Raw genomic sequence first — 16,609 nt, forward strand, 5'->3', positions numbered from 1 at the left:
ATCCCCCCATGTGGAGACCTAAACCAGCAATTGGTGTGTCAATAGCGTCGGCTAAAACTGTCGTTATAAACTGGGAACAAGCTTCCCATAATGACAGGTGGTAGAGCCTAAATGCTGTTGCACACCAAACTTTTCCGGTCAGAACCTAAGATGCATACCGCAAAGTTTATCTTATCGAAAAGCGGGAAAGCTTGCAGGAGTATTGTAGGCATTCTGTCAGGGCATAATCTATAATAAGAATTGTACAAAATAATAAATGTCTTCCTGTAATGAGGAAGCGAAATCCATGGTGCATTTTCTATGCGAATTCTCCACCTATGGGCGGATCAGATATCAGATTTTTGGTGATGTGATGTGATGTGTTCCAATTGTAACCCCCCCCTTGTCCCCTAACAAAAATGACGCAATGAATAAACGAATCCGGAATATTCCGTTAGACGGAGAAGTCGAGTACAACGGGCCACCACTCTCTGAGTATTCAGAGGCAATAATTTTGACACACTCGTGACATCAGCATCGAAAACGTCGATCAATTGATACATTTAGGAAGTGTGGTTTCTCCCGACAGTAGTACTGAACTGGATATTGCCCGACGACATTAAAAAGGGGCGATAATTGCATGTTGGCTAGGCCATGCAGTGAAATCCACTCTCCCAAAATGGCCCCCAAGGGCAGTTAGCACAGAACAGTAGAGAAGGAGTGCGGGCTCCTCGGGGTTAGCTGAAGCGCATGTCACGTCATCGAAAACGATGACGCCTAAATGTGGTTATGCGCTATACCTCATCAAGGGGTAAATGGCAATGATTTTGATGCGACGAGGCAGGTTCTCGATATGATGTTTCAGTAGCATTGATGACTTTTGCGGCTGGTCGCATTGATGCAGCCATACCCATTATCGAGGTAGAGGAACTCCATCAAAATTTGGTATCACTATAAAGAGAACCAGAAGACGAATATGACGTTGATTAACCAACCATCCTTGGGCAAATTTTTATCAAGAGACCAGCTTATTTAAGGAAATCTTTACATAGTTTCGAAAGGGGTAGCTAGGCGTTCGGCCGGTTCAGGTTTACGACGGAAATATTCTGGTAGAATTTTCTTCAATAGATAATCAACACCTCGTTGCTTTCTTTGGATTTAAAGAGGTTTTCAATGAGTGCATGTAAACACCCCTCTGCAAAGGTGCAAACTGAGACACAACAATGAGCCTGCGGTTAACCAAATGGATGGCATTGGAAATTGCCTCCTGTCCCTTCCTCCTCCTCTTTAAAGTTAGCCTGTATTGAAAGCATTTGAAAACTTTTGATCGATGTAGCTCCCAATTTTTTTGTTCCTTCTCCTCGATACCCTACTGACTGCATTCTACCTGTATCCCAACGTTCCTCTGGGAAGAGGTTATTCGCTACTTCCCCGTGTTCATTCACAGCTATTAAGGCGCTTTCTTTATAGTCGGCAGTCCAATTATGTCTAGGCATTTTGCGATTTCTTTTGACCTCAATGGTCAACTTCAACGGCAAAAAAGTATGGCAAAAGAATATGTGATGACAGCGGCAACTTCACACCTCACAGAAATTCGGGCAGCAGAGCATCCTTCAAATCACCAACCCGAGCAGGGGTTTCTTGCAGAGTCCCCAGGTCTCGGTCTGGCTTGGAAATGGAGGTCACCAATGCTATGTTCGGCATGCGACTCGTGATGACGTTTGACAGTTGTCTAATCCAAATTCCGTTCGAATAAACATGTCTGCTATTCGCAATTGACTTCTAAGGTGGTCATCAGTACCAGCATACAACTTAATATCATCTAAGTACTTTAATTGCGTCAGTTTGATTGCAAAATCATTCCCCACAGTATCATTTATTAGTCATGAAAAGGGGTTTTAGTGTCATTCAAAACTAAAGGGGCCTCAATGAATCCCTCTTGAAGATGCCTCTCCGTATACCGATTGACTTTGAGGTTTTGGCACCCTCATATGAAAGCACTGATAAGGTGGTGTGCCACTCTTTCACGATTATCGCCAAAAACTTTATTAGTTTGGGTTAAATGCGGTACAGATGAAGGATATTGATTGGTATATGGGACGATGTCAAAAACCTTGGCACAATCAATATAGTAACCAAAGAGGTTCCTTTGGCCTCTAGTTGGCTGCCTTACAACTAGCGAGTCCTTGAGCCAACCTGACAGTTCTTCTGCTCCTCGGGCTCGTTCGCTTAGAGCCCTCCGGTGATAATGGACTTATAACGTCATAGATGGTTGGTAATCAAGCAAAAATATTTATTTATTAGGGGTGAAGTACGTAATCCCGGGGTGAGGAAGGGTAGAAATTCCTTCGGCCAACCAGTAGCCTGGTTTATGCGGTGTGCCAACCGTGGTGGTAAATTTTTGTCCAAGAAATTCTGCACCCGATCCAGAACAGAGCCCCCCCCAAGTCTTCGAGCTGTTAATGGTTTGGGGAACTTCCTCTTTCAAAACATCCACAAAATTCATGTCCGGCATAGTCGCCTGGCGGGTACCTTCAACGGAAAACCCCCAAATTCTACCCAAATATCCTTTTGCTTTCATTACTGATAACTGCACTGTCTGCTGGCTCTGTTCGGATTCTTTGACTGATCTGACCAAGATCCGCTAGTTCCTTGGATCCGTTGCATTCTGAACACGTCTGGAGTGATTTTCGCTACACCGTTGTAATCGACTGTATATGATAGAAAGTTTCTATTTTAGTGTGTCCGGAATTTCGATTACGGATGTCTCCTTGGAAATGGCTTAGATGTCTCTTGGTATTGCCAGTGCCGATTCGAGTCAGCCTAGCAATGTCCCGCTGTAATCCATGGTGGATCTCTTCGGTCAATCAGACCAACAATGCGAAAGCGAATCTTCTGACCATGCAATCTGACAGCCAGAGCTGAACCACATTATACAGTTGAGATGCTGTTTCATCATTTATTTGAAATGGAATTCTCAGATTTCCATGACATGCATAGGGAAAGGGTCCATTTCCGAGAATTCTATACGGCGAGGAAGAGTGCGCCAACGACTACTGAAACTGTTGCCTGCAGCGCAACGTGGTGTTGTGGATCCCGCCGCCTCTCCCCACATCGATTTTTGGTCACCCGTTTCTCTGATGACCTCAGGCCGAACACGCTTCTTGATGAAGGCCGGAATTGTGCCGCTACTATTATAGTTATAAAGCGGTACTTGTCTGCGACTCGCTGCAGAGGCGCAACGCTCGACAGACCTCTGGTTTCTCCTTTTTATCATTCGAAGGATTTACTTTCTATACTTAACTGTCAGGTGTGGTGATAGCTTCCTCAGTGAGTAATCTACAAGACTGCAAAGTTCTTGCACTTTCCTCCTCTACCCGCTGAGACCTTGTGGTGGTTTACTGCCATTTAGACTGAAGCTATCCATCCCTCCTGAAGTTATCCTACCAGGCTTGGGACCGGCTACCAAATTCGGGATTTCACGAGTTGTTTTGTTTAGGAAATAACCCTTCCTCCCCAATTTCATAACCCACTGTAATCTAGAATAATTTTTTCCCCACAAACACATCCATGCCCAGACAATAATCTTGACCTAGTACCTCAGTTCCAGCTCCACTTCTGGACATATTCCAGGCCATAATCACATGAATTCTTCTACCACATTTTTTTAACCGGCACAACTCCTCCTTCCCATAATTTCGGAGTAAAATCCTTGCGCATGACCAAGATTCTTCCCCTGAATTGAATCAAAGACCAGAACTTGAAAGGACATTTTCGGTCCCAAATTCCATCATAGATAGTTTCCTTTCAACGTTCGGGACGCTTGGACTTAGTCGCGTTTAATTGAGGATTTCGTGGTCTTGTCTCGAATATGATTAAAGTCCTTTCGAAAATGTTCGTGCATTATGAGAGCCTCGTGTAAGGAAGACACGTCTTCAGGTTGACCGTCTCACGCTAGCGGGTAGCGGAAAAGCGCAATTAAAAAAGCACGTTCCTTTCTGTATGGATGACAGCGGGCGGGAGGATAGTGGCTGAAAGGAGCCGTACAAAGTACTGTAGGAAGGTAGTCCTTGCACGGACTGGTATTGTGATTTATTCGCGATTCGTGGGAAAGGTGTGAATAGAATTTGATGCTGAATGGAATTCTACACCTTTAGAATCGCACGTGAGTCTGCACTCTCAAAACTTTAGATTCAGACCTTTCAGTGTTCTGGGGTGGATGAATCGACGGACTGTAGCCGGGGATGCAGTATATCTCAATCGCCACATTTTCGTAATTATCAGTGCTTACCCGGTTCGAATTGTGCAGTGTAGTGTTTAACGAGCAGAGGTTGTCTCCTGCGGCGACTAGTGGTAGTAGGTGTGGTGTGATTTGTGATTTGTGAAGTAGTGACCAGGTGAGAGGCGGTGAATTTATTCTGAGTGCTGTGGGTTCCATGCGGTCACATCAAGCAGGGAAACAGTTCAACCCCTCATATGAACATTCATCACAATAGGAGTCTCACGACGGGGTTTTGAAAAGCTCACAGGATATTGTTGGATGAAATCCTCGACCTCCGGTTGGCAAAAAAACGTAGTGAACTCGCTGCAATTGAACCCCCGCAGGGAAAGGGCGGCTTCTTAATAGAGTTTTCCCGTGCATAATCTCTTCGTTGTTGTGTCGTGTGTGAATCATAAATTATAGTTAATCATGTGGATTGGGAGTAGTGAGCTGAGCGGTGTTTCGTAAAACAGAGACAAGGTAGGTCCCCGGAAAGCTTAACGTATTATGTCTGGTGTGTGTAATTTATGTTTTTTTGCGAGGTGGATTTAGTCATGTATATTTTTGTTGCTGGGCGATCTGTGATAGTCTTGCAGAGATATAAGTTGTTGCTGCACGGTTGTGGGATCTTTTGATTTAATCCTCAAGCATTTTGTCGTATTTCATGAAGGATGCCAGGGAAAAGACTGTATTTGATATATGTTCTGCCTTTGGGGAGTCTTATCACATGAAGGAAGATGAATGTGATCATTCGTGGATATTAAGGTTACACATATCATCCTTAACCCAATTAACTCAGGGACTTTCATGGGTCCAACAAGCTACACGCAAGGATTCAAAATGGGTCTAAACTTTCCCATTACTTAGTCGTATTCTTCCCACTTACACATGTCTCCCCTCCTGCATCTGGACGTAGATTAGAGGTTTTTACTCAAATCGAAGCAATATAGTGTCAAAACTCTATCCACGAACAAAGAAATAGGTTCGTCTTTTTGGCGCCCAACGTGGGTTATCCTTCACAATAGCTCATTCAACACGTTTTCATCCCCTTGAAATAGAAACCCTTAAGACAAAGGATCGGTTCTGCTGATTCGAGACAACTTTTCATTTCCAAAGTTATTTCGTCCAAACAATGTGCGTTTCAACAATCGCATGAATTCCAATCTAAAAGCCAGCATCCCCTAAAACGGTTCAAGAGATGAACAAATCTTTTTTGCTTTCTCAACATGTGAGTGGATTTTCAAATAGCCAAGAGCCAGACTCGTTATAGGCCATGACGTGGTAGGTTCCTCGTACTGTCATGAATTCAATTAGTTAAAGTGATGGTGACGAGATCTTGTTATGTAAGCTCCAAGTTGTCTAAGACAAAAACGGATGACAAAAAAAAAAACCAGAGAAAAGTAGAGAATGACATCCATTGCTCTTTCATATTCTCAAGGATTAGGCTGAAAATTTTCCCTCCAATAGATTCAGGCACTTCCGGAATTTTGCGTTGTTGTTGCGTATGGTAGCTGTCGTATTAAAGGACTATATAGTATGCCCCCACCATTCTTCAATGAATTGCTTTTAATGGTGGCTCAGTGTGACAATGCTAATGGCGGTCCTGTGATGCTGAGAATTCAGAGTAGAAAATTTTTTTTGGTCGGTTTTGGTTTCTTGACTGGCCATCTTGGCTTTAGGCAAAAATGTTTAGCATTCATGAAATTATTATCTCGTCCATCTTTTGTATTATGTGCTCTTTTTTTGGCTATACCTTCCTGTGAAAGACATCTTTCTTTTTTATTTTGGCCCATTTAATGGAGAGAGGATGACATTTAATGTGGGTGTAATAGGGAAGTATGGACTTGTGACTTGATTTTCAATAAGGTGACAATGTTGAAGATAAAATTCTTGTTAACGTGAAGTGCGATAATGGAATGCTTTGAGATATGTTTTTGATGAGATAGGGTTTATTAGAATAGAAGAGATATGATCAGGTCATGGCTTCGTTTAATTACACGGGCCCAACCGTGTGACGTGCAAGAAATATTCGTGATATGAAACGAAATATTTTGTTCATTGTTCAGTCTCTAACAAAAGAAAGCAATGTTTGGATATCACGCATCGGGATATTCATCAACTATAGGAATATTCCGAGAGGGAATTGAGCGATGTCGTTTCTATTCAGGAGTTGGCCTAGAGCGATGACATTGCTGAAGCAGATTGCTTTCAAGCAGGTCCGTCAGCGCCTCAGTGAATTTTTTTTTGTTGGACGGCATAGAAGGCAATGTCCAGTTGGTAACTAAATGCAATCCCAAATATGGGCTTTGAGTCATATCTGTAGCCACATAAGATTAGCATCTCTTTCCCTATTGGGCACATAGTTGAGTGCAAAGTGTACAATGGAAGCGCTTTGTCGATGGTAATGTAAAGTAAGAGACAGGCCCGTAGTGAGAAAATTCGGGTCTGGTGTGAAAATTATGTAGGCAGACCGTGCCCGAGATTAAAATTGCGCGGTGCCTCCTGTTACCCTTTTTGAGATTTGGGGATGAGAGTAGGCCTCGACCCTTAAATCAAGGTATTAAGCCTATACTTCCCCTTCTTCAAGGCGCTATAGTCCGGCTTCTTGTCTTCCTTTATTTGGTGAAGCGAGTACATTGCTGGCATTGTCCACTGAGTTCTCACATTTGTTCTGCGTTTATCCTACTGGCACTTTGCTGAATAAGAGATGCAAATTCTTTGGTCTTTTTCTTCAGCCTTTGTCCCGTTCACAGACGTGATCGGTTTCATCATTTGGTTCTATCAAATACAAGATCTGAATACAATCGCCAGGCTCTCAATTCCCCATCCAGGGTATCAAGTCACCATGGTTTCGGCCGGCCTTTTGGTCGCTTACCATCGACTTCGATGTTCTGACTAATCTTGGCGAGTAAATTCTCGTTAGCGCGAATTATGTGACCATGATCATCGAAGACGCCTCCCTCGTAATTTGTCTACGATCAGTTCTTCGTGGTATGGAAAGTAACGGACTCGGACGGTAATTTGGACATTCTACTGAACTCCCTCTCTTTTTCCATATTGGAACTGTGGTAGTCAGTCAGATGGTGTTCGACCTTCCTGAGCCACAGTGTTGGGTCTCAGCTCTTCGTTATACAGAGTTCAGATGCGATGTCATCAGGCGCTGTTTTTTTCCCTGATTTCATTCCTTCTATTGCCTCTTCGACTTCAGTTCCACTGACAGCTACGTCACCGGCAACGTGCGTACCTGTCTCGTGGACTTATTCCCACGGTCTTCTTAAGACACGGATTAACTTTGTGACCACAATCAGAGCCCCGCCGTAGGAAGCTACGACAATACCAGTTTATACCGAGTGCATGGCTCAGCATTCATACTGGTGGATGCAATACCTATCAAAATCTCTACCGAACTAAGGAGTTGAAACGCCATACTACGCTGGGACCCGCAGGTCTCCGTTCATTTGAACCCAACCACAACCCCTAGAAGCTCCCATTAAGGGGCCAACCGCAAACAACCGAGCTGAACGCACAACAGGAGTTCACCTAAAATATATGAATTCAGGGGCTATCCTGGCTCCCATGATACCAGTATACTCCTGATAAGGTTTCGTGGTTATTGCCACTTCAGATGAGTCAACGTGCAGACTCGGGTCTGATCGTCCTAATTAGGATTTTGGAGCATTCGCCTACTGCACCACGGCCGGCAAGCCAATGCGATACAGCGTCTCCCGGTGCCACCACTATGGAGGTTCTCCTCGACCACTTGGTTTTGGTTTGGTCGATAGGGTTGACGCCCCATCTTCCTCGCCGCCACCTCTGAGCGCTGACAGATGGAACTGCTCCAAATGTCGGCAATGATTGTGGAAGTGGAGGATAAGCAAATTCTACATTTGAAATCTGCTCGAAATATCCTCGCCATCTATCCGTCGCGCCTCGACGGTCTATAAACAAAGTACCGTTATTGTTATTTACACAATAGAAATGTTCGATATCCTATGCGCGTTCGTTTCGGCTTTTGGCAAGTCGGTACAGATCTCTCTCATGCCAGTGCGTTCCTCACGTTGTTTTATCGGTGGTTTGATTTGCAGGACAGCAATCAACGACCGATGTTGAGGTGCGATGGTCTTATAGGGAACGGCTTTGCAACCAGTGGCGGTGGTAAAATGTGGGCGTTTTATGAGAATATAGTCAATTTGACTGCTTCACAGAACGTAACTTTTTTTATTGTCTTCTGGCCTAGTTCGACTAGGACTCCACCACCCTTTGTTTTACGAATGGAAGACACTTCTGCTCCGTTATCTTCGGGTTTAATCTTATAACGGATTTCACTGAGGACATTCCCAAAAGTTTTGCCTTCCATTGGTTTAATAAGTAGAGCTGGCGGTCTAGTCCTCCCTCGTCTCTCCACCATTCCTTTGGTACTCCATCCTTCGTGTTCGCCTTAATTTCAGCCAGATGTTTTTCTGATGGCTGGTTTTCTCTTGTTCCTCGTGCCTCTTTTGAACCATGAAGAGTATCCAAGTGAAGTCTCCTTTAGATGTCCCTTCCACATGATTATCAGAGCCTATCTTACTGCACCTGAATTTGATGGGTCTAGGATGAACTTAAGGGGTGTTCGAAGTAAGTTTCCAAAATACAATTATATACCATTATTGACTTTATTTGGGCAGATATCTAGTATTTTGAGGCCTATTTATTTTTTATTTTTATTTTTTATAATGTAGGTACATGTCTAAAGTTTTTATTTACATTGTTTTGAAGATCAAATCTGTTAGGTGACGTCCCCCATTCTCCATACATTGCGTAAACCGATTTCAGGCGTTTGTCATGACTCTTGTTAGCATAGCAGGTGTTATGTTGGCAATTTCTTCTTGGATGTTGGTCTTCAAATCTTGTAGGGTTCTTGGACGGTTCACATAAACACGGGATCTCAAAAAACCCCATAGAAAAAAATCACAAGTGGACAGATCGGGAGAGCGTGTCGGCCATTCCAAATCGCCTCTAATTGAGATAAGGCGCTCTGGAAAGTGTTCCCTCAAAACAGCCATCGATGCTCTTGAAGTGTGTGCTGTTGCACCGTCTTGTTGGAACCAAGTGTCCCCCAAATCCAAATTTTCTAGCCGTGGGAAAAAAAATTCTGTAGCATGGGTACATACCGGTCCGAATTCACTGTCACTGTAACCTCGTTTTCCTCAAAAAACCAGGGACCAATAATTTCAGCTGAGGAAATTACACACCACACTGTGGCTTTGGGTGAATGCAAAGGCTTTTGATGCAATTCTCGAGAGTTGGTGTCAGCCCAGTAGCGCATGTTTTGTTTGTTAACCGACCCACACAAATGAAAATGGGCTTCATCGCTAAAAAAAACAATAGCACCCTCGGGAACGACATCAAGAAGAAGCTCACACGTCACGTTCTGAAAGTTCCTGCACTATCGCCATCTTATAGGGATGAAAATGAAGATCATCACGAAGAATTCTTCTCACAGAACGATCGGATAGTCCAAGGGCAGATGCGTGTTTGCGCGCAGAACGCCGTGGCGATCGCAACATTGACGCTCTCACTGCTTCAATGTTCTCAGGTGATCTAACGGGCCGAGGGACTCCAGTTCTTCCTTTTGTCGCACTTGCAGTTTGTCTGAATGTAGTGACCCATGTAACAATTGATTTGCGGTCTGGGACGGGAGCCAACGGGGCTAAATTAAGGCGATTCCGAAATGCACGCTGTGCTGCAGTAACCGAACATCTGCTTGAAAAGTAAACCTCAACGGCAAAGGCACGCTCCTAACTATTCCAACGCATGATGGCGACTGAACCATGTCGGGACAAAACTTTACAGTATCCCCTCTTGAACGAGACCACTAGCGCTCCGCTATGACATCAACTAACTGAGTGGCGCGCATTTTAAAAAAGGAAGTTATGCTGCCGCACCCTGTATTTTGAACACTGCCACTAGGAACCCTGGACAATTGAAGGTACTGAAAATATGTACCATTTTGATGTTAGCTTCTGTCAACTACAATGTCAGAGCAAAAATTTTTCCGCACCTACACACTTCAGTACAGCTCCGCAGAATTGCTCGAATGCTGGAAGATTAGCCACTTGGAGATGGTGTGATGTTCTTCAAGGTTGCACTTAGGTACCTGGTGGGTCAATTTTCAATGTTAAATTTTGAATTGGGTATGAGAAAAGAACTAGACATAAGAGCGCTAGGTCTCTCTTTTGCAATGAAGGCTCGACTGAAGTAAAGGCTAACTCCTCTAGATCTTTATCTGAACCAAAATTCGATACCTCTGATGGACATGTGACAAAAATAGGCCGACTTTCCGAAAACGATTTTGAAATAACTTTTCCAATCTTCAATCAATCATAATCAGAAGCGGAAAATGCCCTACGTATCATAGATATTTTCGCGAATGACTCTGTAAAACTATCTTTTAAACAACAACATTTTCCCCAAAATCTCTTTTCTATCCTCGATCAAAATTGTGTGAATGAACTCCATATGCTACATACGTGTAAACCCACATTAGGGCATGGTTGTAAAAAAATGATAGCTGTCAGGATAATCGTTCATCCGTGTACGACCTCATTTATTCCGACATCTCATCATGTAATTTGTACTGGTTCCTATAAGAGGATACACATCCTGGCATGTTGTGCTGGGTATTACTTTCATATCTAATACTGAACGTACATTTCATATAAATACATGACATGCCAGATAAATTTATCTGTGTGTGATTATTTACATGACGATAGATAATCTCGTGCCCACATACAGCGTTATGCCTGATTTACTTGCAACTCCCAAACCTATTTGCTGGCTCCATTTTAAATCCCCGAGATAGGATACGATTGAAATTATCATCTTGGGCCGGAGCTAGTGAACCATTTTGGCTAGGGATGTGTATCCGGAAATATGATCCGTAATCTCCGGTCGGATTTGATAAATTCTTTCATTGCAGCGGAATCATGCAATCAACGAGTTTTTAATGAAAAAAAATATTATCGAAATTAGATTGGATTTCCGCAGTAAATGGCAGAGCTTTAAGGAGGATTACGCAATACTTAATGGCTGGATTTTCGTACTTAACAGGAGTAGATAAATCGTTTTATTAAGGATTTATGATGGATCCTTGGACCCCAAAAGGCACCAAGGCTACCACATACGATTCCGCTGAGTAATCAACACCGAATAATCCAATAAGTCCCTGCAACCGCATATTATATTTTTCGTAGTAATCACTTTCCCTGAAACCCACATCGATCTGAGGTTAAATCATTATCGGGCTATCTGTACAGATACGTACTTACATGCTGAACTCGACCCGTAGCATCTCCTCGGGATCAATATACATAACGAAAACATGACGATGTTGAGAGTCCTTCGAAACTTTTTATGGCTTTTCCGGATCATCGCAATGCAAAGCTTTTGAATTGTTTGACTTTGTCGAACAGATAATAGGATTAAAGTACGAACATACATAGTTACTCGGACTAGGACGTTGTGAAGATGCTGATAAAGGGGATTTGAGTGAATTTCAACGACAACAGTACGCAGCAAGGGTAGTACAGTGCCACCCAACTCAATAGTTTTATTGGGTATAGAAGATTTACGGACGATGAACCCCGGCCGGGTGATTATATTGTAAATTCATGGATACGGCGTTTGAAAGTTTCCAGTGTAATGTCGGAAACTTAAATTGATTGGAGAAAGTTAAGGAAATCTTGTTGGGTTAAGGAGGACCTTTCGGATGGTACTCGATTCGATATTATTCAAAATTGAGCTTTTTGTGCAATCACCGATTTAAAATCATCTCCGTAATTGGTTTCAAATAATCTTTCAATTGCATACAGGTCGGGGGACCTCTTTTCAGAAAGGGTTCTGTGGTCCTGGGTTATTGTTGGTTAGAAAAGATGAGAAACTTATATTGTTGCTGTCAGTTATGTTCCCATTTTGAACTTGAAGAAGATAAAAGTCGCCCTGAACCTACAAGTTTGGTCGACTTCCTACCATTCATCCTGCAACTGTATGTATCATGTGATCCACTAGGAAAAGTATGATCGAAATGTTGGTCCTCCATGCCAGGAAATTTCTGTAAAAGGACATTACATGCTCTGCATTTTCGTTTTGGTTTGAGCTAGCTGGACATGCTGAAAACTCGTCGTGGTAAAACCTGTATAGGTATATGCAGTAGTCACCGTGGCCAAATAGTAACTACGTTGACTGGTAATTACAGCATCCATGGTGGCGATTAACCCAACTACCGATAATTAGATTTAGTTTTTGTTTTTTCGTCAGTCTTAACAATTTGCGAGTCGTCTTTGGCTGACGATCTCTTCGCAGGATGCCTACACATCGGCTATGACTAACGCCGTTTCGTCGCAGATCGTTTGGAAGCCACTAACCATCCTAAGGGCGCATATACTGTACGACCGCGACAGACTTTTTTTCTGATTTGCTTGGTTGATAACGCTGCAGTCCATACAAGACCGCCATAGAACAAGACCGAGCTAATGACTCGGTAGAGGAATGCTTTCCTGACATATTTAGTTCGACTGGTTTCAACAGAGCTGACTGCAACAATGATGCCTTTCTCTTTCTGCATGGTCCACATGTATCTTAAATCCTAATCGATTATCCAGCGTTGCTACCAGCTGTCTGACGGCCTCCTTGCTTCTTATGATCTGCTTTCCAAGACGTATTTCGATATATTTTGGCTTACTGTTAGGGCTGATCCCTTTTTCTTATTCACAAGTACTAGTCCAACGGTGGATGCCTACTAACACACGATAGTAATTTATACCTTCGTTAGTACCCTATCTTAGTAGTCTGCCACTATGTTTCTCACATAGTGAGGAGTATTCATCCTGATAATCACCCTTTTGATCAACAACCATTGTACCGGATTAAACGCATTCTTCACATGCAGTGGGACCGCCGCATAGTGCTCTTGTGGTTCCCAGTGCCATTGGATGTCCTCCACCACTTTACTTCCATGGTAGAACAACTTTTCCTGAATCCAAGCTGTATATCAGATGGAGTTCTTTTGTTTCCAGTCGTCTCCAGTTATCTGTTGGCAATTATTCCCTCTAGAATTTATCCCATCTTATCTAGAAGGCATATCGGACCATACGAGAAGGAATCCCTTGGTCGTTTGTTTCCTTTCGGCTGGCTGTTTCCATTTTTTAGGAACATCCCTTCGCCGAGGTATTTTTGCATGGTTTCTAAAAGCATGTCTGGTCTCGTGCAGACGGCAGCTTTCGGTTTCTGGTTTGTTCGAAACACCATTACGGCGTTTTCTTGCGTCTTATTTTCTAGCATACTTTGAACAGTCCATCTTCGTTGATACAAGGTATGATCTTTGAATTGGTTGTTCTAGTTGCTACCATCATGGAGTGTGATCCTTGCGAAACGGTGGCTTCACTATTTATTTCAGCGTGGTCACCCGCGATATCTTGTGTACCAAGGGTTTACGTCAACTTCTGCTTTTATATTCTCTGCTGCAGGTCTTGCTTCATTTGTTAAACATAGAAAACTGTTCTAGAAAATCGAATCTTCAAGGCAGGCATTGTTCACTGAGTTTCTTTGTTTCTTCGTTATACCAAGGCGAGCATCTACTTTTGGGAACTCTTCTTGGATTTTGTTGAATTGCAGGCGTTTACAATTTTTGGAATTGACGGATTCATCATCAAGTCAAACGCATGTTCACCGAAGAAGCTATGCCTCATTTGTTGGCCCTGCAATTTGGGATTCTGAGCTTTCTGTGCTCGGACCTTAATGCCGCATGATCACTGTATGTAAATACATTGCCAACTCATCATCCCGTCTTAGGCAGGGAGCAGCTAACGAAGGTGAGGTCAATGGTAGAACCCATACCTGCGTTATGATATAACTTTGGCTCATCGTTATTCGCAACTTCTATTCTCAGAGATACAAACTTTTCGAATAGCCTGCGACTTCTGATGTTGGTAATCCTGATAGCTTCCTTCATCGCCCATGCTGTGAAGTCACCGGCAGCAATTATTTGATATTTAGCATGTGTGTCTGAAGCGACGTTGTCTAACGTTCTCTAGAATTCATTCATTGTCAAACTGCCCCTTGCGTAGTAGCTATAAAAGTTGTTACCATCTATTTTATCCCGGACGAAACCCTCGATTCGCTTTTCTACTTTTTGGAACGCCTGCTTCCCGCAATCCACATTGCAGCTTGTTTACTATTAATTAGAACAACACCCACCCTGTCCTCCAGTACATTTTGTGCCAAAACATCCTGGACCGCCTCACAGTGACTGAGGTTGCATTATCTTCATGATAATTTCACAATATTTAAGGTTCTCTTTAATTCCACATCTCCTCCTCTCTCTTTCGCCTTTTGGTTTTTTTTTTCAAAATAACGGCCAATCTTGGCTTTTTTTGTTTTCTTTGTCCTTTGTTTTTCGGCCACTTTTATCCATACCCCTTCTTTACGTCTACGTGGTTCTGGTCTTCAACATTTGTTTGCATAACTATGTTCTCCGTTCTCGCTCTCATTGTTAGATCCCGCTTACGTTACTGCTATGGCTTCTGCAGGACGCAAAAGTCTTTGCACAAGCATTTGCTGACAATTTAGCCGTAATAATCATCGGCAAGTTTGCGAGCACAGTAATGTGACCGTTTTAGTGCAATTCTGCATGTAATCCTCAATTGGTGCCTCGTAACGGACTAGGACTAGGAGAACTCGACTAGTGATATTCACTAGAAATGTCAAATGGCAGGGGCAGAAATCCAGTTGGCAAAAACAGTCAAAGAAGTATATTTCCAATCCAAACTAACTTGGGGGCACCATATCCAGGAGCAATATCAGAAATAATGCAGATTGCTCTGGTGCTGTAGGACCGAGGTAGGTAAAATTAGGGGACTTTCACCGAAACTGATTGATTGAATGTAGACATCCATAACAAAATCCATTTTAATGTATGCGTGCATCGTCTGGTGGCCGAAACTGACTGAGATGCCTGAAACTGAATTGAGATGCCATGAAGCCGGCTCTCTTTTTCGGTGTTGCTTGTTGATTAGCACTAGACCAGCCTTTACCTCCCGCCTTTACTGCTCCGCTAGCAGCTGGTGAGCGGTTGCACTCCGGTGCATATTAATTTGTAGAATGTGGATCATGCTATTCGCTCTCTAGTCCTTTCTAGTTTCGCCCTAGAGACTGGACACTGCCCCGAAACCGCAGTGTGTGCGAAAACGCAATTTTCGCCTTCATCGCAGGTCTTTGCTTGGTGATCCTTGTGAACTCATCTCAGGCATTCTGTCATCCTGTCGGGTCCCTTGCAAGTTGCTGACCTGTATCCATGGTCCAGACACCTGTAGCACTTGATGTGGGTTATCCGCATTCGTACCCTTCATCCAACCCATTCAATTTTGACTTTCCTGTTGTTAAAGAGTTTGCACACATATTGCTTAGGAACTTCATCCACAGCGAGTTTTTAGCCTCGGACATTTACAGGAGTGTTACTTATCTTGGCATTGGTTACCTCTGGACATTCAAGCTCTGGCCTTCTCCACTTCAACCGTTTCTGTGAGGTTGTCAAGATCTCGGATTTTTAGAGAGTACATAGGCTATAAACTAGAAACGAGAGCCCTCTCCCCCAGTAACAGCTTGATCGCTCCGTGAAGCGTAGTTTTGCTAGTCGTCTTCGGACCTGGTTCGACGAGCACTCCGCCACCCTTTATTTTTCATACGGAAAACACTCCTGCTCCATTATCTTCAGGTTTCATCCTGCAAAGGACTTCCGCAAATGTCTTGTCTTCCATTCGGAACAGACGGTTTAGTCCTTCTTTGTTTCCTCTTCTTTTCGGGCTTTTGGTTTGTAGCCTCCTTCTCTTTGGACAGACGAGTCTTTGGCGACGTAGCCGGTTGTTTTTTTATTCTTCTTCGCCTTCTTTTTTGGGCGCTGGAAACTGTAAAATGTAAAGTCTCCTTCAAGCACGTCATCCTCTTTCCGTTTGGCGCTAGCAGCTTTCTTAGCGGAAAGTGCGGCTGTTTCTGTTTTCCAAGCATATTCCGCTGCTCTCTACGACCGCCTGTAGAAGGAGATACCTAATAGCTCCAGTTCCATTAACCCAATTTTGATGCTTCTACTGACGTTTCTCTGGAGGAACGTTGCCGACTGCAAACGCTTCACCACTGCCGCGCCTTTCCTTTCCTTTCCTCTTCCGCTATAGCTAGGGCGGTCGGATGTATCTCTACTTGGTTCTGTCCCAATCCACCTGCTCAGGACTAGCGATTCTGGCCCGATGTTTTTCCGGAGCAGGGACACTATGAGGCATTGGAGTTGCCGTCTCTGCACCGTCAGTATTTCTGTCGTCGCTGTGTCTTTCGCTG

At 43.4% G+C, this 16,609-nt stretch overlaps 1 protein-coding gene across 4 annotated transcripts in view; it reads left to right on the top strand.

Annotated features, from left to right (window-relative positions):
• Positions 1-16,609, top strand: part of LOC119659922 (dipeptidase 1) — a 394,749-nt gene that overhangs the window by 149,311 nt on the left and 228,829 nt on the right. Inside the window, exon 1 of one of the 4 annotated variants that reach the window (XM_038068253.1) lies at positions 3,792-4,720. The exons of the other annotated variants lie outside the window; for them this stretch is intronic. The gene's annotated coding sequence lies outside the window, so the exon portion shown is untranslated. Of the gene's footprint in view, positions 1-3,791; positions 4,721-16,609 lie in introns of those variants that run through there. 4 annotated transcript variants of the gene reach the window in all.

The sequence above is a fragment of the Hermetia illucens genome, chromosome 6 (genome assembly GCF_905115235.1).
Source record: "Hermetia illucens chromosome 6, iHerIll2.2.curated.20191125, whole genome shotgun sequence".
NCBI classification, from domain to species: domain Eukaryota; kingdom Metazoa; phylum Arthropoda; class Insecta; order Diptera; family Stratiomyidae; genus Hermetia; species Hermetia illucens.